At 43.3% G+C, this 23,167-nt stretch overlaps 1 long non-coding RNA gene across 1 annotated transcript; it reads left to right on the top strand.

The window, feature by feature from the left end:
- Positions 1–16,701: 16,701 nt before the first annotated feature.
- Positions 16,702–21,800, top strand: LOC133254278 (uncharacterized). Its single transcript, XR_009738631.1, has 2 exons — positions 16,702–16,784; positions 20,238–21,800. It is a non-coding gene; the product is annotated as an uncharacterized LOC133254278 (long non-coding RNA).
- The last annotated feature ends 1,367 nt before the right edge of the window (positions 21,801–23,167 follow it).

Here is a 23,167-nt window from a genome sequence, read left to right as displayed (position 1 = left end):
AGGCCCCGCTAGGCAGGCTTTGCATGTATTATCATAATTGTGACCAGAAGCAAGCAGCTTCAGCTCAAGGTAGTTGACCAGAGGTGATGAATGGGGCTTCCCTTGTGGCTCAGTGGTGAGGAATCCGCTTGCCAACGCAGGTAACTTGGGTTCAATCCCTGAGTCAGGAAGATCCCTTGGAGAAGGGAATGGCTTACCCACTCCGGTACTCTTGCCTGGAGAGAAGACTTTGGATAATTTAGCTGATAATCTCTAATGGTCCAATTGAAGGACTTCTTATATAAATGAAGAATATCTGGTTTTAGGGTAAATGCGTTATCCCTGTATATATACATCTGACCTTACCATGTGTTGGCTATGGAAAATTCTAGAATTCAGCTCTAGGATTCAACTGCATAATCTGGCAGTAAAGTGAGGACTAAAGCAGCTTCACCATGCTGATAGACTGGTGTTGCAGATTCGCTACATGCAGTGTAAACTGAACAGGCTGATCAGTGACAACTTTGTCGTCCCTGGGAGCACACAGGGGTGACGACAGACAGGGTCTCACGGACATCCCTGGGACAGATGTTTTCAGAGATACGACTGAAGAGCTGTGAGGGCTTTGGAGAGGGAGAAATAAAGTTCTGGAGAAGTCAGGACTAAGAAATAGCACCTGAGCAGGTAGGAAAGGGTGACTAGGAGTACCCAGTGAAGGAAATCACCGGGCATGCCCAAAGCTAGGAGCACACTCGCTGGTCTCTCAGGCTGCTACCTTTCAACCCCAGGTGGCTCAGTGGTAAATAATCTGCCTGCAATGCAGGAGATGCGGATTCAATCCCTGGGTCAGGAAGATCTCCTGCAGAAGGACATGGCAACCCGCTCCTGTATTCTTGCCTGGGAAATCTCATGAATAGAAGAGCCTGGCAGGCTACAGTCCATAGGGTTGCAAAAGAGTTATAGACACAACTGAGTGACTAAACAACAACTTTAAGTAATGGTTGAATTTGCATACACCTTGCAATATTGAGCTGGTGCCCTCTTAGTTATTCATCATCAAGTTTTTGATTTGTTTTGGACTTGGCTTCTTGCAACATCTTCGGCCACTTGATTAATTGGAAACTATTTGACAGTCAGAAGGAGGCTGACACCCACACTAACGTCTCTGTTCAGACTGGTTCAGTACCTGGATCAGCTCCCTCCTGGCCTGTAGGCCAAGCCTCAGGCACTCTAGGGAAGATTGGCTCTACTTACCCACCCATCGCGATCTCCCTAGAGAGAGGGTTGATTGCAGCCCCTTTGTCTCCCTCTTCTCTTCTGTCCATTTGCATTTGAAACTTCGCTCAGAGCACACTTTTGGTATCAAGCTCTTCTTCTGTTTGTGGATACCACACACCCAGGTACATCTTGACCCCTGCTCTCAGCCCTGGCCACACTCAAGAGCTAAGTCCTGACTGCATAAGCTGTTTAGAAGGAGGTCCAGAATCCAGGATGTTAAGATGCTGGGATAACGGTAAGTAGAAAAGGAAGTTGAGACTGATGCCAGATAATATATGCTCTGTCTCTGATTCCACAAGAATCAGTCCATGTCGAGGACACATTACATTTTAACCACTCTCCTTTATAGCTTTGTCCTCATTCTCATCACTTTCCATGTACCAGCTATTCAGACTCCACTAAGCACATTTCATCCCCTTTTGCAATTAATTTTAATTAGGTTTTGCTGTGTAGGCATTTTTACCCCTGATGTATAGAGCAGGAAGCGGGAACTCAGGACAGACTACATGATGAGCCTCTCGCGTTATCAGTGGAGCAGAGGCTGATTGAGAGGAGCGGGGCTTGTCCTCCTGGCCATGGCCCAACTCTCAACCGAACTGTTATCTCCGGGACCTTGCTCTGGTAATCACAGATGCTCTTGCATCTTCCCTCTTTTCTCTATCGGTGTCCCTTTTCCCACTGCCTGCAAATAAGCTTAAGTACATTGGCGGGGGGGGGGGGGGGGGAAACAAACTTATTTGGATCCTGCTACTCCCCTTTTCTTTTTTCTTTCAAGGTCAAGCTTCTTTTTGAACACTCCTGCCCCCCAATTTCTTACCGCCTGCTTGCTTCTTCCTCAGCGCTTTACTGAAATGACTATCTTTGGACTTCAGCACTGACCTTGGCATCACCAAATCCTCAGTTAGCTTATTTGGCTTCATTCTCTTTTATTCTCTAAGCATGATTTATCTGGACTCCTCTGCTCCCTCACCCCCCATGGCGATTACCAAGCTCCTTAAAGTTCGCTTTCATTTTTCTCGCCTTTAACTCTGCATTCCCTTCCCATGGCCACTGTCGTTATTGTAGGCTCCCACTGTCTTGCACCAGGAAGACACCAACAATTTTTCACTTGCCTCTCTACAATTACACCCATTTCCTCGAGAAATTCCAGCACTGGTGATACTACTTTCCCACGGATGCCCATGTCGTTCCCTCTTCCTTGTTGGTGCTCAATCACCCCAGTCGCTTCCTAAGGCTCCCAATGCTGCACTTGACTTCAGAGCCTCTTTCGTTCCTCCCTATCCTGACTCTGGACTTCAAGCAATAGAGTGCCACAGACAAAGCCAAGCTGAAAGTCTTGTTGCACAGAATCCCATGAGAAGCTCTCTCAGTGGGCTGTGCAGTGCTTTTCCTTCACCTGGACTTTTAAGAATATAAAAAGATGTTTGGGATCTAGAGGATCTTGAAATATATGGATAGAGTGCATGATTCATTCATCCACCAGTCTCTGTTCTACCATAATAGAATTAGGGGACACTCCTTGAAAAAATCTGGAGAAGAAAATGGCAACCCACTGCAGTGTTCCTGCCTGGAGAATTCCCTGGACAGAGGAGTCTGGTGGGCTGCTGCCCATGGGGTGGCACAGAGTTGGACACGACTGAAGCAACTTAGGAGCAGAAGCAGCCTTGAAACGTAAAGGGGCAAATTCGGTCAAATTGAACACTGATAATCTAAGAACTGGGCTTCCCAGGTGGTGCTAGTGGTAGAGAACCTGCCTGCCAGTGCAGGAGACGTGAGACTTGGTTTCAGTCCCTGGGTCAGGAAGATCCCCTGAAGGATGGCATGGCAGCCCACTGCATTATTCTTGCTTGGAGAATCCCATGGACAGAGGAGCCTGGCAGGCTACAGTCCGTACGATTGCAAGGAGTCAGACACAGCTGAAGTGACTTAGCACACAGCCTAAGAACTGGAAATATTGAAATGCTTTTTTAAAGGACCAAGAAAAATTTGCCTAAACCCACACTGTGGCTGTCTGAGTGTGGGGCGAGTACGATGAAGACCTGCACCCAGCGCTGCCCACGTGGCCTAGTGCGTCCCTCTCTTATTCAAGCTCCTTTGTGCTGAGTTTCCACAGGACGGAACGTTCAGTACAAAAGGCTATCACTTAACTACATTTTGTCTTGAAATGTTGTGTCACGAACACCCATTCCATGACTTCAGCTAGGTTACAAAACTCCTTGAGTTCATAGCAATGCCTGCACTTGTCTTTCTATATCCCCCACAAATCCTATCATTGTAACCATCCAAACATTTTAAAACAGAATTATAATTAATCCTCAAAAATTTGAGATATGTGCCATCTCAGAAAACCACGTATTTTATATTTAAAAAATGTTGAAACCACTTTCTAGGCAGATAAGCAGGGTGTCTGGATTATTGGTCTAATCAGTTACAGTATTTCTTTGTGTGTGGGGGGTAAACTAATTCATTCTCACAGAATTTATCCATTCAGAGCTGTATATGAGCACCTCAAACCAAGCATGCATGAGACAGATAAGTCAAGCTTAAAATTTCCTAACACAACCAAGAGCAGTCTTTGGTATTGATTTTAATATTGACAACCACCTGCAACATTAAATTTGAAAACACTGTTTTCCTTAAGCTGAGCCTAATTCTTTCATAAGAATTCACTTATTTGTTTCTATATTATGAACTTTCTGTAACCTAATGCATCATTTATATGCACTTAGAAGACCATATCAGTTGTTATTTTTTTCAAGGATCACAGGAATTTTGTAAATGCTCCATTGCAACAAAACTTGTAGGAAATAGGTAATTATTGACATAATTAAAATTCACAAACATTGACTAAATGGAAAAGAATCTGTGGGGACTCATCCATTTTCTATAAAATTTCTCAAGACTCACCTCACATACAAACACTCGAATTCACCAGTTCAATGGCTACAGCATTTACAGTGAATATTCATCAGAAGGAATGATGCTGAGGCTGAAGCTCCAATACTTTGGCCAGCTAATGCAAAAACTCATTGGAAAAGACCCTGATGCTGGAAAGATTGCAGACAGGAGGAAAAGAGGACAGTAGAGGATGAAACTGTTAGATAGCATTACCGACTCAGTGGACATGAATCTGAGCACACTCCAGGAGATGGTTAAGGACAGGGAAGCCACAGTCCATGGGGTCACAAAGAGTATGGTGCAACTTAGCTACTGAACAACAAATAAAAACAAAACTTAGACTCTACTGACAGTGTTTCTACTCTGTGAAATTATAAATGGAAAATCTAAGGGATTCTGTAAAAACTCTGTAAAAATGTAGAATTAAACATATCCATTTTCTCCAAATTTGGATGCAGTGAATTTTCTAGACATCAGTGAAGTGAATCTGGGTTCATACAACCACACTTACTCGACAGAAGATGGGATAAGCTGTCAGCCCTGCATGGCTGGTCTCCCCGTGGAGATGACCCATTTCCTTGATGACCATGTTTCTGAGATGACTTTCTAGACAGAGAAATATCCCAGGACAACACTTCAGGCCATACAGTAAAGCATGGCCACCAAACACCACAGGACAAACAGCGTCCTCTTGACTCCCAGAATTTGGCTCTTGATCAACTTAGCACTTAAATCTCACACAATTGTTCAGTCCTAAACTAATGGTGCCATTTTCCTATCTCTAGCAAGTCTGTGAGCTCAAAATTCCAAAAGCTTAAAGTATTAAATGTCTGGACTCCACCACAACTTCCACTTGCTTTTTGTTTTCACTGTTTTTACTTTGAAAAAATAAAATCTTGAGCCTTAAAGGAGAAATAGTCAAAAAGACCCGAGTGCTTGAAAAACACAGTTAAAGTAGAATATGTTTCCGCTTCCTCTAGCTGTTCCTACAGCAAAGCTAGTGCTTTTACTCTCATCTTCCCTCTCCTCTCTTACCTCTCTGCTTTGAAGAACGGAGAGCTTTCCAGAAGGTTTGATTGATTCAAGGAACCAAATATAGACGATGTTCTCCCAGCAAAGCCATCTGCTAAGCACTCAGGTTCCCCCAGGCACTAGCCTGCAGCAAATATGACATTATACCTCCAGGCAAAATGCATGACCCAGATGTCAACAGATTTGCTGTTCTTGAACCATTTCTGTGTGGTGAGGATTGTAATTTTGGCAGTCATAAACATGGCTTCTGATTTCCTTCAATATAAGACAGTTTTCCTTTCTGTTGAACACTAGGGGGTCACATTCTTTTGATAAATCCACACTCTCCTGGAAAGCGAGACCATTCCCCATCATATAGTATGGTAACCTTTCTTTGCTCTTTGCTTGTACTCACAACAAAACATCTTGAAAGACACTTAAAGAATTCCTTTGACCTACTATAGAAAGATATCCACATATATGAAAAAATAAAATATAACAGCCTCCAGTTTCTGAGCAGCCAATGTGCTCATCTCTAACTGAAATTCAAGAACAATATAGCTGTAAGCCATACTAAGCAGCTTCTAGGGAAAATGTTTTTTACAGTCACTCAGCTGGTTATTCTGTATTAATGAATGCCTTCTGTAGGTTTCCTTAGATAAAGCGATGATGCACCCAGCAGATGCACACAAAGTAGCTCAAAGGTCAGGAAATGACAAGGAAAAACATTAAAAATATAAACGCCGATTGATGATTTTTAAACTGCTATTCCCGCCTCCCCATCCCTCTCAACTCCTTGCGTTTTCAGACCAAAGCAGTTCCATTTGAAAAGCGTCCCAGCCGGGATGTTGCTGAATGATTAAACACAAATCCTTAAATGGAGAGAGCTGGTTTTTATTAAATATCCTAGAGCAGTGCTGTCTGCCCACACTTGTGCCCATGTCTGGCTGCTAGCTGATAAATGTGGTGGCTTTAAGATACTACTTATTAGCATGCCTGTATATTTCTACCTCACACAGTCACCAAGGATGATTGCTATCTGTTAATTGAATTCTGTGCCAGCAACTGTGTCTTTGTGTGCTTGCCATTATAATTTCAAGGATTCTAACTTCATTTCCTATTTACAAATAACCGTGATAAAAATATAAAGTGACATATTGATGTACTCCCAAGTGTGTGTAAGTATGCACATATGTGTAGGCATATATGTGTACATTATATGTATATATTTACATATATATATTTGCATATATATACTGGGGCCTCCCTGGTGGCTCAGATGGTAAATAATCTGCCTGCAGTGCAAGAAATCCAGGTTTGATCCCTGGGGCGGGAAGATCCCCTGGAGAAAGGAGTGAATACTCGCAAGCATTCTTGCCTGGAGAATCTCATGGACAGAGGAGCCTGGTGGGCTACAGTCCATAGGGTCGTAAAGAGTCGGACAGGACTAAATGACTAACACTATATACACATTAGCGAAGATTGCTTAAAGTCACAATGTACTACAGAAAGACACAACTTAATGAGCTAAGCATTTCTATATAGAAACACACATATCCAACCACTTGACAGCTTTCTGCTATTGAGCATGGCTGGTGAGTCTAAAAAATAGAAACAGGCATTTTTTTTTTTTGCACAATAACCAAATCTGACATAGTGGGCAGAATAATCAGTGAACAGTTATAAAACTGGTCATTTATAAACCTGACTTTTTCTAGAGCATATAAGAATAAGCCACAGTGATTTGGTTAGCCCTCTTTGGATTTCAGAATGTCTGCCTCTAACTCAGGCATTGCATGAAATGAACCTCTGGTGAAGAATGAAATTGGATCCTGAATCAAGACAGCACTTGGTCGGCTGTGGTGAATCAGGGCAGAGGCCAGTGGCCATGGACACTTGAGTCAAGAATTTCAGCTTCTCTTGTGCCAACCTGACCTCAATTCCCCTTCATTTACTCCAATTTTCTGAGTTTAAGGGAATTTCCTAAAATATGGTCAAGTTTTAAGTCTTCCTGCAGATAAGTAAGGGCTTCCCTGATAGTTCAGTTGGTAACGAAACTGCCTGCAATGCAGGAGACCCCGGCTCGATTCCTGGGTAAGGAAGTAGTATGCTCCCATCATATGTTCTGCTGGTCTTTGGTACGAACAAAAGATACTGATCGTCTAATCCAGAAAAGTGTTCCAGATGTCATTAACAGCCTAAATATCTTCAACAAATCTTACCATAGGTATTTCCCAGTCCATGGAAGACAGGAGGAGCGGTTTAGATTTTCTAAAGATAAGTCGTTGATTCTCGGCGGTTCAAACCACTACCTTCAGTGGAACACCTATTTTTATTCCCATGACCCCTAATTCTGGGTGAGACTTTCTCCTTTAGAAGTGCTAAGGGACATGGTAAGGCATGATACAGTCCAATGCTAAAATGCATCACGAGTTTCATGTTTTCATTGGATTCCTGGGATCTCAAAATACTTGGATTAAAATTATGATACATTTTGACTCCTGGACCAAAAGTAGAAAAGTGGTAATAAGCAAAAAATAGATTAATCAAATGAATGGACACAGTTTTGCAAGGAATCTACTTTGATCTGGAGATAATTTCTAATTTCATAGAAACTGCTGCTCCCATCCCTGGAGTGAGCGGTGGTCTGGAGGGTCATGGCAGAGTAGACAAAAGCTTATCATTCTACACCACCAAGTCCCCACTTTCTCTCTGCCCAACTCCTAGCATTCCTGAGATGCAGACCTGTGACTGTGCTAAGCTTCCTCCAGAAGGGAAGTGCTCCAGGCCCAGAATTACTCACTTAACGGCATATGGTGTTAGTCAGTTAGCTGTGTCCAACTCTTTGCAACCCCATGGACTGCAGCCCACTGTTCCTCTGTTCATGGAATTCTCCAGGCAACAATACTGGAGTGGATTGCCATTTTCTTCTCCATAATACAACCTATGGTACCTTCCCCACAAACAAAACAATTCGTAATTCTATTCTGGGACTGCAAGTGATGTTTGGGGTCACTAGGGGAGGTATATTTTTTTCAACTCAATTCAGATAAAAGTTGTGACCTTACTTTGTAATGTACTGACTTTCAAACTACAGAAAACACAGAGAGAAAATAAGCATAAATTCAAGTATTCAAGAGTGTTTGGGGAGAACAGAGTGAGACTGATGGGAAAACAGGAAGAAGACAAAAAAAAAAGTGTCATGAATTTACAAAAAATTGAACGGTGTTGAAAGGAGGGAAATATCATAATACTACATGATGCTGAAAGAATGGTAAAGGATTCATGGAGAGATAGTATCAAGGATGTATCTTGAAAGGTATTTAGGGTTTTGAAATTTGGCAAAAAAAGATGAGGCAGATGAACCAAGCGGATGAAATAGTATGAGCAAAGACATGGCAAGCAGAAACTCTGAGTGCATTTGGGGTGTGCCAGCACTTTAGTTAGACTGTAATCTAAGCACAGAAACAGAGAGTCAGCTGGCCCCTCAAGTGGAGGATGAGCCATATTGAGCAGGGGTCTCGCTGACCATCTGTGGAAGTGGACCACACAGGAAGTCATAGGGAGCCACCGACAGTAGCGGAACTGCTCCTGGAAGTTATGGCTACAATTGTGCTTTGAGAATAGCAGTCCACAAAGTGTGCAGGAGAGGGTGGAGTAGAGACAGAGAGAAACCAGAATTACAAGCAGGGGTGGTTAGACTAGAAACGGAGGTATGACCAGCTCGCTACGGCTGCAATAACGTTGCATAAAAAACACCCTGAAAATTAATAGCAGCAAGAAGCCTTTATTTAGGTCACATATCTGTAGGTTTCTCTTACCTTGAACATGGGGTATCTCTTCACGGCTGCTCCAGCAAAGCGCAGCCACTGCTCCTTACCTTGGATGAGTGGTATCTCCTCATCGCCACCCCTCCTGACCTTGAACATGGAGTGACAGTAGGTGTTGTGAGAGGGCATCAGAGGGCAGACACACTGAAACCATAAGCACAGAAAACTAGTCAATCTAATCGCACTAGGACCACAGCCTTGTCTAACTCAATGAAACTAAGCCATGCCGTGTGGGGCCACCAAAGACGGGCAGGTCATGGTGGAGAGGTCTGACAGAATGTGGTCCACTGGAGAAGGGAATGGCAAACCACTTCAGTATTCTTGCCTTGAGAACCCCATGAACAGTATGAAAAGGCAAAATGATAGGATACTGAAAGAAGAACTCCCCAAGTCAGTAGGTGCTCAATATGCTACTGGAGATCAGTGGAGAAATAACTCCAGAAAGAATGAAGGGATGGAGCCAAAGCAAAAACAATACCCAGCTGTGAATGTGACTGGTGATAGAAGCAAGGTCTGATGCTGAAAGAGCAATATTACATAGGAACCTGGAATGTTAGGTCCATGAATCAAGGTAAATTGGAAGTGGTCAAACAAGAGATGGCAAGCGTGAACGTCGACATTCTAGGGATCAGTGAACTAAAATGAACTGGAATGGGTGAATTTAACTCAGATGACCATTATATCTACTACTGCAGGTAGGAATCCCTTAGAAGAAATGGAGTAGCCATCATGGTCAACAAAAGAGTCTGAAATGCAGTACTTAGATGCAATCTCAAAAATGACAGAATGATCTCTGTTCGTTTCCAAGGCAAACCATTCACTATCACAGTAATCCAAGTCTATGCCCCAACCAGTAACACTGAATAAGCTGAAGTTGAATGGTTCTATGAAGACCTACAAGACCTTTTAGAACTAACAACCAAAAAAGATGTCCTTTTCATTATAGGGGACTGGAATGCAAAAGTAGGAAGTCAAGAAACACCTGGAGTAACAGGCAAATTTGGCCTTGGAATATGGAATGAAGCGGGGCAAAGGCTAATAGAGTTTTGCCAAGAGAACGCACTGGTCTCTTGGAAACACCCTCTTCCAACAACACAAGAGAAGACTCTACACATGGACTTCACCAGATGGTCAACAACAAAATCAGATTGATTATATTCTTTGAGCCAAAGATGGAGAAGCTCTATACAGTCAGCAAAAACAAGACTGGGAGATGACTGTGGCTCAGATCATGAACTCCTTATTGCCAAATTCAGACTGAAATTGAAGAAAGTAGGGAAAACCACTAGACCATTCAGGTATGAGCTAAATCAAATCTCTTATGATTATACAAGTGAGAAATAGATTTAAGGGACTAGATCTGATAGAGTGCCTGATGAACTATGGACGGAGGTAAGTGACATTGTAGAGGAGACAGGGATCAAGACCATCCCCATGGAAAAGAAATGCAAAAAAGCAAAACGGCTGTCTGGGGAGGCCTTATAAATAGCTGTGAAAAGAAGAGAAGTGAAATGCAAAGGAGAAAAGGAAAGATATAAGCATCTGAATGCAGAGTTCCAAAGAATAGAAAGAAGAGATAAGAAAGCCTTCCTCAGTGATCGATGCAAAGAAATAGAGGAAAGCAACAGAATGGGAAAGACTAGAGATCGCTTCAAGAAAATTAGAGATACCAAGGGAACATTTCATGCAAAGATGGGCTCGATAAAGGACAGAAATGGTATGGACCTAATACAAGCAGAAGATATTAAGAAGAGGTGTCAAGAATACACAGAAGAACTGTACAAAAAAGATCTTCATGACCAAGATAATCAGGATGATGTGATCACTCACCTAGAGCCAGACATCCTGGAATGTGAAGTCAAGTGGGCCTTAGAAAGCATCACTACGAACAAAGCTAGTGGAGGTGATGGAAATCCAGTTGAGCTATTTCAAATCCTAAAAGATGATGCTGTGAAAGTGCTACACTCAATATGCCAGCAAATTTGGAAAACTCAGCAGTGGCCACAGGACTGGAAAAGGTCAGTTTTCATTCCAATCCCAAAGAAAGGCAATGCCAAAGAATGCTCAAACTAACACACAATTGCACTCATCTCACACACTAGTAAAGTAATGCTCAAAATTCTCCAAGCCGGGCTTCAGCAATACATGAACCATGAACTTCCAGATGTTCAAGCTGGTTTTAGAAAAGGCAGAGGAACCAGAGATCAAATTGCCAACATCCGCTGGATCATGGAAAAAGCAAGAGAGTTCCAGAAAAACATCTATTTCTGCTTTATTGACTATGCCAAAGTCTTTGACTGTGTGGATCCCAATAAACTGTGGAAAATTCTGAAAGAGATGGGAATACCAGACCACCTGACCTGCCTCTTGAGAAATCTGTATGCAGGTCAGAAAGCAACAGTTAGAACTGGACATGGAACAACAGACTGGTTCGAAATAGGAATAGAAGTCCATCAAGGCTGTATATTGTCACCCTGCTTATTTAACTTCTATTCAGAGTACATCATGAGAAATGCTGAGCTGGAAGAAGCACAAACTGGAATCAAGATTGCTGGGAGAAATATCAATAGCCTCAGATATGCAGATGACACCACCCTTATGGCAGAAAGTGAAGAGGAACTAAAGAGCCTCTTGACGAAGGTGAAAGAGGAGAGTGAAAAAGTTGGCTTAAAGCTCAACATTCAGAAAATGAAGATCATGGCATCCGGTCCCATCACTTCATGGGAAATAGATGGGGAAACAGTGGAAACAGTGGCTGACTTTGTTTTGGGGGGCTCCAAAATCACTGCAGATGGTGATTGCAGCCATGAAATTAAAAGACGCTTACTCCTTGGAAGGAAATTTATGACCAACTTAGATAACATATTCAAAAACAGAGACATTACTTTGCCAACAAAAGTCCATCTAGTCAAGGCTATGGTTTTTCCAGTAGTCATGTATGGATGTGAGAGTTGGACTGTGAAGAAAGCTGAGCGCCGAAGAATTGATGCTTTTGAACTGTGGTGTTGGAGAAGACTCTTGAGAGCCCCTTGGACTGCAAGGAGATCCAACCAGTCCATTCTAAAGGAGATCAGTCCTGGGTGTTCTTTGGAAGGACTGATGCTACAGCTGCAACTCCAATACTTTGGCCACCTCATGTTCAGAGTTGACTCATTGGAAAAGACTCTGATGCTGGAAGGGATTGGGGGCAGGAGGAGAAGGGAACGACAGAGGATGAGATGGCTGAATGGCATCACTGACTCGATGCACATGAGTTTGAGTGAGCTCTAGGCATTGGTGATGGACAGGGTGGCCTGGTGTGCTGTGATTCATGGGGTCACAAAGAGTCGGACAGGACTGAGTGACTGAACTGAGCTGCCAGTACAGTCGAGTTAAAAATTAAATGAGATCTATAGTTGGCCGGGGGTCCATGATCTGGGCTTCCCTCTGGCTTCCATCACTCTCCTAGGACCAGGGGACTAACACTTGCCTTCCTCTGTGTGCACACCAACAGACACACAAGAGCACAAGCACAACTGTGTGAGCACAGAGCGGATCAGACCTGTCAATATCCTTCGTCTGATTAAGTCACATGCTAAGCCCAGGGTGAGGAGAGCAGCGATTTCTACTTCTCCTGTGGAAATGAGCAAGAGAGAGAGAACAGTCTGTGTGATCATCTAATCCACCCAAGGGCATCAACCCAGAGGGTGACACAGAAAATGGTAAAAAGGAGTCTTATAGAGGGAAAACCTGAAAAAAACCCAGCCATAATGTCACATACAGGACAGATTACACGACAGTAAAAAGAGATGCATTTCAGGCTTCAAACCTGGGAAGTTATAATTATTAGGAGGTCACTCGCCCAAGTATTGAGAAGAAATAAAATCTGGGAGAGGAACAGAATGAGTTTCATTTGTGATATGTTGGATGCGAAATGCCAGGAGAACAGAGCCCAGATGTCCAGCTACTTCTATAGAACTGAGACTCATGTCAGCGACGTGTTGAGCAGCAACTGTGTGAGTCCTCTGTACAGAGGCTGAGCTTAAGGAATGAACATTATCAAGGGAGATATAATTTCTGGAAAAAGGGAAGAGGGGCCCAAGGGCAAGGCTCCGAGGTCTGTGCCCACCTCTCAGAGCACTCAGCTGGCTGTCTCTGGCAAGTCCTTCTCCCCACTGGCCACGTGGAGCTACTTTTAAAGTTCTAAGTACTCTTTTGCTGGAAGGTCCATCAAACTTTTTCTTAAAGTTTCATTTCCATTGTCACTGTAGTGTTGGTATGATAGTAGCACATCTCATACCGCTTAGGAAACTTAAAATATAGATTTGGAGTTTGCATAAAGTAGAAAGAGCAAAGCTAGTTGGAGAGCTGGGAGAGTCGGAGGTCTAGGAATTGGCTGAGATCACAAAGAGATTAAAGAATGGATAAGGAAACACGAAACTCAGGATAACAAGTCCCTGCAGATCAGAGGTGCACAGGGTGTGATGTAGGCAGAGAAGAGGGTGACTGTCTGAGGTCAAGAACTTAAGGATCCAGAGAAATCTAAGAATGAAGGATTGCACCTGTCAAGTGTGACAGAGGAACGTGGGGAGGTGAGGAGACAAGACATAACGTGGCCAATGGGAAGTCCTGAAGGTGCGGGGGAGACCCAGGAAGATGCAAGTGAAAGCCAGAGGCCCAGGAGGTAAGGGGTAAATGGGAGGCGAGGGGTGAGGACCACATTCCTAAGTTTGATGGTAAGGCCAGAGGGACCCAGAGGGACCCAGAGGAAAGAAAGACAAGAAGCAGTAATCTGGGGAAGCTTTCTTATTTTTGAGCAATTCAAGCAATTCCATTATTCTCCAACATAGCCTTTGCATTGAAGAAGACTTAGTCCTTGAGTTGACTGAAGACGTGTGAAGATTGGGGAGAAGCAAGTTAGCCCTTTTCTTAGGTCTCATTGCCCAGGCTACACCTCCACACACAGGCAACCCCACCCTTCTACCAGCTGACAAGTCACTGAATTGGGGCTGGAAATGTGGCCAGTTTTCCAACATAATGGAAACCTCAACCAAAAATTAAATTTTCCTTTTCTATTCTTTGGGGATGAAAATTCTTCTGATTCTCTTATCCAGTTCTATTAATTGTTCTCCTTGTCTGCACACTTCCAGACACCAAGTCATAACACCTTGATTGCTGGATCTCAGCACTCTTCGCTGCCAAAAAACATGGGTACACAAGTGAGGTACTGGAGGTTGTTCTGGTGACTCAAATGTCTTGGTCTGCAATCTGGTTGAATTTTAGGGCAACTGGAATATACTAATCAAGAGCACAGGAGAGTTAAAACAAAGTTAAATATTTGTATTAAATATACTATCAAATACACCTGTTTAATAAGGCATGAAGGTTTCCTGTAGAAGCTATCAATTATTAACACATACATGTGCCTGAGAAGCCAGACTGGGGCAAGGGGAGTGCAGAGTGTGTGTGTGTGTGTGTGTGTGTGCGCGCGCGCACGCAGGGGACCTGTCATTTTTAAAGTGGAACACTTCCCTCTTCTTCTGCAAAATAAGAGATGATAACCCCAGGTACCATTTTTGAGCATTTGCTATGTGAGCTTTTTACACAGATCATCTCACTCGAGTCTTTTAGCTTTCTGATAAACAATTATTATCTTTGAGTCCCCAGAGCAAAAGGCCCCTCTTCTCTGAACACCAGTACCTTTATAATGTCCCTCATGCTCCCTCCATCTTTCTTTCCAGTGCATCTTTTCTAGAGTGGTCTTAGAGTGGGCTATTTCCATTTCCACCCCTTCCTGTGGTTATAATTTACTTTGGACAATCACAGTTTATCCAGAAGACTTAAAATCAGAGAATGTCGGAATGCCAAAGAACTCAGGAGAGCTTTTCATCCTCCCCTTGTTCTGTTGATAAGAGAATCAAGGCTCTCAGAGGCTGAGCTGTGATGCTTACACAACAAGAGCTCCAGCTTCCTGGACCCAAGTCTAGCCCTGGGCACGGAAGCTGTTCTCCCCATCCATTGCTAACATCCCCTTGACCTGCTCCTTGTCCAGTCCCCCTCTGATTCTGAGTCAGCAGCTGGACTTCCCAAAGCTGGTGTCACCCTGCAGCAGGTCTGGTAACACAAACAAATCCAACACAAAAGCAGGCAGTTCTCAAGAATGCGTGAGTGACACCTCACTTGCCTCAATACAGGATTAGCAGTGATCTGCAGAGCAAGCTACTGGCCTCAGCTTACCAGGGTTGTTGGTGGGTTCTGGGCTTTCAAGTGGGCCAGGCCACACACAGACTCAGAACTAAAGTCGTCTGAGGCACAGACATTGGACAGCCCATAAGCATAATCAACTCTTCTTCTGCCGAGGTTTCTACCGCCTGATGAAAGATGAGCAAAGCTGAGGGTGATCACCTGGGGACCAGCACCATACTTCTGATCCAGTAGGATCTGCTGATCCAATACTCTGGCCACCTGATGCGAAGAGCCAACCCATTAGAAAAGACCCCGATGCTGAGAAAGACTCAGAGCAGGAGGAGAAGGGGGCAACAGAGGACGAGATGGTTGGATGGCATCACCGACTTGATGGACATGAGTTTGAGCAAGCTCCAGGAGATGGTGAAGGACAGGGAAGCCTGGCGTGCTGCAGTCCACAGGGTGGCAAAGAGTCGGACATGACTGAGCAACTGAACAACAACTACTACATTAATTCAAAGTATGAGCACTATTATTATTTCTTAATTTCAAAAGTTAAATGTGATTGATTTAGACTTTAATTTTTTTTCACTAGATATTTAATACAGCAGTCAACATCAAGGCATCATTTTCGTTCAGTGACTGAGTGAAAGTTTCCATGAAAATAAATATCCAAGAATTTCCTAAATATGTATTTACATAATGAGCTATTTAAATGCAAGGGATTGTAACATATGTAAGCAATTGCAAATGGCATGTATATGAAACTCCAAAGCAAAAATGTCCACTGTTATTTTGAATACATGATTCATAATTTAGCCAAAGTGTATTTCTACGTTTTTTATATAAGAAAGAGCTATACACTATCCCACAAGCATAATACATTTTTCAAAGCAATTAGATCAGCAAAGTGCAAGAGTTAAAATGTAGCATGACAATGTTGAAAAGTTAAGTGTCAATTAAACATTTTTCCCTGAATTATTTAGTGTATAGTGTATTTAGTGTACCAGAGGACTGTATTTTACAATCATCAAGATCAATTCTGTTACAACAATGCTCATAGGAGGTGATTTCACACTTACTAGTAAACTCTGACAAATCACATAAAATGCAGTTTTTGTGCAGGAACATTTAAAATCATGGGCTTCCCAGTGGCGCTAGTGGTAAAGAGCCTGCCTGCCCATGCAGAGACTTGGGTTCAATCCTGGGTTGGGAAGATTCCCTGGAGGAGGGCATGGAAACCCACTCCAGTATTCTTGTCTGGAGAATGCCAGAGGAGCCTGGTGGGCTACAGTCCATGGAGTCACAAAGAGTCGTTTGGCATGCATGCATTCAAAATCATGTTTAAATTATAAATAGCTGCCAAGGATTTTTTAAGCCCAATAATCAAAATGTACATTCTCAAAATATTTATTAAAATCAAATTTGCAGAACCAGCTCAGTAGCGCAGCCTGAACTCTATTGGTTCGTCCTTCTTCTGTATTTTTCAACCTTTTCACCATCCTCCTTTTTTCTGTTTATTTCCTAGAAATGAAAATGGGAGAAGGATACAGAGGCAAAGAAGGCGAGAGTGAATGCTTTCTGCTTTTGATGAGCAGTCGAGGGAGGAGGCAGGGGGTCCAGGTGAGCAGTTGTTTAGCATTTGGCTGTAGGATGACTGAATCTGCATTTCACGTGGACTACACATTAATCAGTGGCCAGGAAAACCACTGTCCAGACACAAAGAACTGAAACCAGTTAAGCTCAGAGCTAATTAATGGGTGACATCGATGGCAAGGACATGGGGAATGTAAGGGAAGCAAAAAGTATCTGCTATCTGCTGGTGGATATTTCCCTCTCCCTTTCCACATTCCGGATGATCCGAAATAACCCAGCTATCGAATACACGTGGCATGATGGCTTCTTCCATGGAAGCAGATGGAAGCCATATACGGCATTTCAAAGGCCAAATGCAAATTAAGCCTGGAATGTTTTCATTACTTTCCCACTCTCACCTTATTCAAGAGTCAAGGGATCTTGAAGACTAATTTCTACTAAGAACTTAAGAACCCTGTGTAGTTACTTCAAATGAACGGAAGAGAGCAGGACGTCATCTGTGATGTAATGCTGAGACTCTCACAGGGCACGAAGGCCACAGGAGGGAAGACGGCGCCTTCCTTTTCAGGAGAAGGGGCAGCCCAGATAAAGGGCACCATTAGACAAGGACCAAGGTCCTGGTCATTGCAAATTTTAGGGTGTTTTTCACCTAAAAGTAGCAGAGCTATGAAATTCCAATATTTGTAAACTGGAAACACACACACGCATACACATCTATGAGTGTATATATATATATATAAAATATATGCATACTATATTCCCTTATATTTTATTGCTGTTGTTCAGTTGCTCAGTCATGTCTGACTCTTTGCCAACCCCTAGACTGCAGCACAACAGGCTTCCCTATCCTTCACTATCTCTCGGAGTTTGCTCAAACTCATGTTCACTGAGTCGATGATGCCATCCAATTATCTAATTCTCTGTCACCTCCTTCTCCTCCTGCCCTCAATCTTTCCCAGCATCGGGGTCTCTTCCAACGAGTCAGCTCTTCGCATCAGGTGGCCAAAGTATTGGAGCTTCAGGTTCAGCATCAGTCCTTCCAATGAATATTCAGGGTTGATTTCCTTTAGGATTGACTGGTTTGATCTCTTTGCTGTCCAAGGGCCTCTCAAGAGTCTTCTCCAACACCACAGTTTAAAAGCATCAATTCTTCAGAGCTCAGCCTTCTTTATGGTCCAACTCTCACATCTGTACATGACAACAGGAAAAACCATAGCTTTGACAATGGACCTTTATTGGCAAAGTGATGTCTGCTTTTAAATATGCTGTCTAGGCTTGTCACAGGAGCAAGCGTGTTTTAATTTCGTGGCTGCAGTCACTGTCCATGTATATGTTATATATATTACATATACATATATATTTCTATATATAAAAATATGTGTGAAAGGTCCATTTGCTGATCACAGTTCTCAACCATAAGATGAAGACTCTGAGACTGTGAAATTCCCTCCCACTGTGTAAATTCAAGAGTGTCATTTCCTGAAGAGGAGATAATAGAATCAATAGGGCCTACTCTCTTATGATGGATTTGACACCTCTACCACTTAACTGACCAACTGAAAAGAATGAGACAGACCTTTCATGGATATGCACAATGGTTTATGTTCTGTAAGTTAAAATAACAAGAGACTATCATTTTCCCTATTAAATTTTAAGTAAACTTCAAAGTAACAATCAAAGACAAAATACAAAAGTAGAACACGAAAGGTAATAACATTTCAAAAGATGCTTACAGAAAAAATTACGGAATCAAACCAACAAAGCGGCTGCAAAAGCCCCTTCTTCCACCAATTCATAGTATTTTCACAGCAAGCTCCTTTTATAGAAGCTACAAGTTTGCGACAGGTCACTTTTCACCAGTCTGTGTCCAAGTAAGTCATTTGTCACATTTAAGTGCATATATTTCGTTCTGACCCATAAACCCCAGAAAAGGTTCACTTTCTTCTTCATTGAAATTCTTCCCCATGGGTATTTTTTTCTTTTCTTACAAAGTAATTTCATCCTGCCAATAGTGCTGGCAATTATATATTAAAAGTTAAATTTATGTCAACATCCCCAGATCCACTATCAGATGTTGCTATTAACACTGACATCAAAATCATTAAGAAATTTCCATCATGTAAATTAATTATCAGAATTGTATTGTCATGAATACATAATGACATTATTCATGCAAATAATTAAAAATATGCTTCCTGAAAACAAATTATAATAGTGGGATAAAACGTCATTCCTGGAGCTTTGTGACAACCCAGTAGGCCTGGTTTTAGGCATTCGAGTCTTAGAGATTATCATATAGAAGGGGAACAAAATGAAGCTGTGTTATTAGCATCATCAATACCAAAATGGAAACCAAGAACAAGACGGCAGCAGGCAGGACTGTAGTGATGACCTGGCAATCCTGTTATGGTACCTCTTTACTGTACAATTATCTCCACAATTACTGCTAAAAAGAAGATAGTTTATTTTATTGTTGCCAATTTTGAATCTCGAAAGACTTCTCACATAAAAAGGTTGTGTAGTTATTATAACTCTGGTGTTATTCTAGAACACAGCAGAAAAAAAAAAAATAATTAACCTGAATTCTCACAAGTTATCTGTTGCCATCCCACAAAAATGTAATTACTATTCATCAGAGAGCACAGGGAGAGTTTGGTTATGGAATTTGCAGAGGTCTGCAAACTTTCCCTATAAGACAAAGACATGTGATGATGGGAATTAAGTTCCTTTGGGGGAAAAATATATCTAACCATGTTGAATTAATACAGCCAACAACACGTACAGCTGAGCCCTGACTTCAGTGGTGGTTCCCACTAATGAATACTGTTTATGACACCAGCAACATCAGCTGGGAGGCTACGTGAGCAGTAGCAATAAAAGCACCACCGAATAGATCACATTTTCACCCCTCCCTCACAGCCAGACTCGCTAAAGAATCTTTTGTCCATAGAAGAATTAGAACCTCATCTGAATCCACGTTTAGTCTGGGACTCTCATTCAGAAGACAGATGCAAAAATTCACAAGCATGAATTGCAATTAAACCACACAAAAATGGAGGATATTCCCATTGAAAAGTCAGCCATACTGTTATCAGTAGAATAAGTTGCTAAGGGGGATGGAGAAAAGCAAAATTGTATCAGTTCAACAGAAAGTCGCTTTGCTAGAAAATAGAAAGCAAGTGCTCAATGGAGTTTGCTTAATGAGGCATCAAAGCTTCCATCGATGTTTGGAAGCCCAGGTCCTGCAGTTTTTAATCCAAAAACACATCAGACCTGCACCCTTAACTTGATGTTATATTAATAAGGCCATGTCTTGGGGTTTCTCAATGATAATAAATCACGTGCTGTAAGTATAGTGCTTTTTGCAAGGCCACTGCTTATACATAATTCACATGAAGTACTGCAATTTTAAAAAGGCATATTTCACAAAACAAAACCAAGAATAATTTTAATAAATACCTTTCATACTTTGTCTTTTAGAAGGACCATGTCTAAACCCACAGCTGGGATTTGAGATGTTCACCCCACACAAATCTACCCAAAGATTCCAGATTTGTCCAGGAAGGGAAGACCCAGGCCACAGCCATCTGGAGAGAAGAGGAAACCGTCTGCATGTTCCCGATATTCCTGGAGGGATTCCAAGGTAGGTGCAAGGAGATCAAGCCAGTCATTCATAAAGGAAATCAACCTTGAATAACCATTATAAAGACTCTTGCTGAAGCTGAAGTGCCAGTACTTTGGCCACCTGATCCAAAGAGCCAACTCACTGGAAAAGACCCTGATGCTGGGAAAGATTGAAGGCAGGAGGAAAAGGGAGTGGCAGAGGATGAGATGGCTGGATGGCATCACAGACTCAATGGACATGAGTTTGGGTAAGCTCCAGGAGATAGTGGAGGACAGGGAAGACTGGTGTGTTGCAGTCCATGGGGTCACAAAGTCGGACGCAACTTAGCAACTGAAGAACAAGAATATTCCTGGAGTCAGGAATCCTTTCATTTCCCAAATGCTTCAGTTCAGTTCAGTTCAGCTGCTCAGGCATGTCCAACTCTTTGTGACCCCATGGACTGCAGCACGCCAGGCCTCCCCCTCCATCACCAACTGCTGGAGTTCACTCAGACTCACGTGCATTGAGTCGGTGATGCCATCCAACCGTCTCATCCTCTGTCATCACCTTCTCCCGCCTTCAATCTTTCCCAGCATCGGGGTCTTTTCAAATGAGTCAGTCCTTCACATCAGGTGGCCAAAGTATTGGAGTTTCAGCTTCAATATCAGTCCTTCCAACGAATATTCAGGACTGATTTCCTTTAGGATGGACTGGTTGGATCTCCTTGCAGTCCAAGGGACCCTCAAGAGTCTTCTCCAACACCACAGTTCAAAAGCATCAATTCTTTGGCACTCAGCTTTCTTCACAGTCCAACTCTCACATCTACACATGACCACTGGAAAAACCATAGCCTTGACTAGACACATCTTTGCTGTCAAAGTAATGTCTCTGCTTTTTAATATGCTGTCTAGGTTGGTCATAACTTTCCTTCCAAAGAGTAAGCATCTTTTAATTTCACGGCTGCAGCCACCATCTTCAGTGATTTTGGTAAAGAACTGTAAGTTGGATTCTGTTCAGAACTGGAAAGCCTAGTATTGCACCACAGAAATCCATGAGTCACACAATTAAAACTCTGGAACCTTGGTAAAAACTTAAGTGTTCCTCTTGGTGGCTCTAAGTCAGGAACAAGGATGTCTTCCTCCTAGAATTTACCTCTAACCAAAAATTGTTACGCATGGACTCCCCACCCCCCAAAAAATGAATATTCCCTATAAAATATAAGGTCTTCCCCTATGCCTTACAGCATTAATTGCCCTCTGTATTTTAAGAAAACCAGTTTTAAGATCATCTAGAAACCAAGAAGAAAAAAGATACACATTATTCTTTCTTCTTAGTAAGCATTCTTTCCAGTCAGGGCAAGAAGAAAAATGTCATTATTAACATTAGTATGTAGCAAGACGAATAAATAAATAACCCTGCATGCGTGCATGCTCAGTCAATTCAGTGTTGTCCAACTCTTTGTAGTGCTGTGGACTGCAGCCTGCCGGGCTCCTCTGTCCATGGGATTTTCCAGGCAAGAATATTGGAGTGGGTTGCTGTGCCCTTCTGCAAGGGATCTTCCCAACCCAGGGATCGAACCTGAGTCTCCTGCGTCTCCGGCATTGCAGGTGGACTCTTCACCCACTTAGCCACCAGGGAAGCCCAAATAAATAACCTGAAGCCCCCATAACAGTCATCAGCATTGATCACATTGTAGTTGTGGGTCCCCCTGGCATAGAAGAAGAAATGGAGTGAAGTCGTTCAGTCATGTCCAATTCTTTGCGACCCCATGGACTGTAGCCCAACAGGCTCCTCCGTCCATGGGCTTTTCTAGGCAAAAGTACTGGAGTGGGTCACCATTTCCTTCTCCAGAGGATCTTCCCGACCCAGGGATCAAACCCGGGTCTCCTGCATTGTAGGCAGATGCTTTACCGTCTGAGCCACCAGGGAAGCCCCTAGGAAGAGGCATGAAAAGAGGAACATTCACTCGTTCTTCTCTTGTGTGCTCTGTGGTCTGTCTGCAGAGTTGCCCTGACAGAGTCTGTGATGACCGGGATCAATGAATAGATTTTGTCATGATCGCCTACTAAGGAGGTGGGGAACGGGGTGAAGGGTGAGGATGGATGAGGACGAGGTTGAGAACACACAAGAGAGCAGAGCCAGAAACCACAACCAAGTCCGACAAGGACACGGCAGAACCGCCAATGTTTAAGTCAAGCCTCGGGAGCCCCACCGCGAGAGCAAAGCCACAGATGAGGCTCATTCTGACAGTGGAGGCACTGGGACTGTGCACCCCTAAGCCTGCCAGCCAAAATGTGCACTCGGGCAGGAGAGGGGTGAACAGAAGCACGTCTGGCCCCCCATGGCAGGGAGCTGGCCCTCCGTTCAAAGCAGGTACCAGTCAGCCAGGGACCAGACAGGAGAAACCCTGCCGATCAAAGAATTCGGAGAGAGAGTATGGGCAGCATTTGACCATCATGCGTGGAGAAATACAGCGCAGATTAGAGGAGGGCCTTGGGTCTCTAGAGCATCCACCAGCAGACCCAAGGCCGAGTCCACCCACCGTAAAATGCGCTGGGGAGCAGGGAGACTGGAGGGTTGGGGGGTTGGGGGTCGGGGTTGGGGGGTGCCAGCCCTGCCCTCCTCCAATTAGTTGGGACGAAGGAGCATCAGAACCCACAGTCAGCAGCGTGTCTTTGCCTGCACTGCGGACGGAGCCAGAGCAGGAGCCAAAGCTGATGCATTTGGACACACAGGCCAGTTAATTAAGCCTTGGATGCTTGCCTGCAAGTGGGGTGCTGTCAGTCCACACAGAGCGGTTTTTGTC

The sequence above is a fragment of the Bos javanicus genome, chromosome 9 (genome assembly GCF_032452875.1).
Source record: "Bos javanicus breed banteng chromosome 9, ARS-OSU_banteng_1.0, whole genome shotgun sequence".
Taxonomy (NCBI): Eukaryota; Metazoa; Chordata; class Mammalia; order Artiodactyla; family Bovidae; genus Bos; species Bos javanicus.
This window is presented reverse-complemented; position numbering and strand designations above follow the sequence as displayed.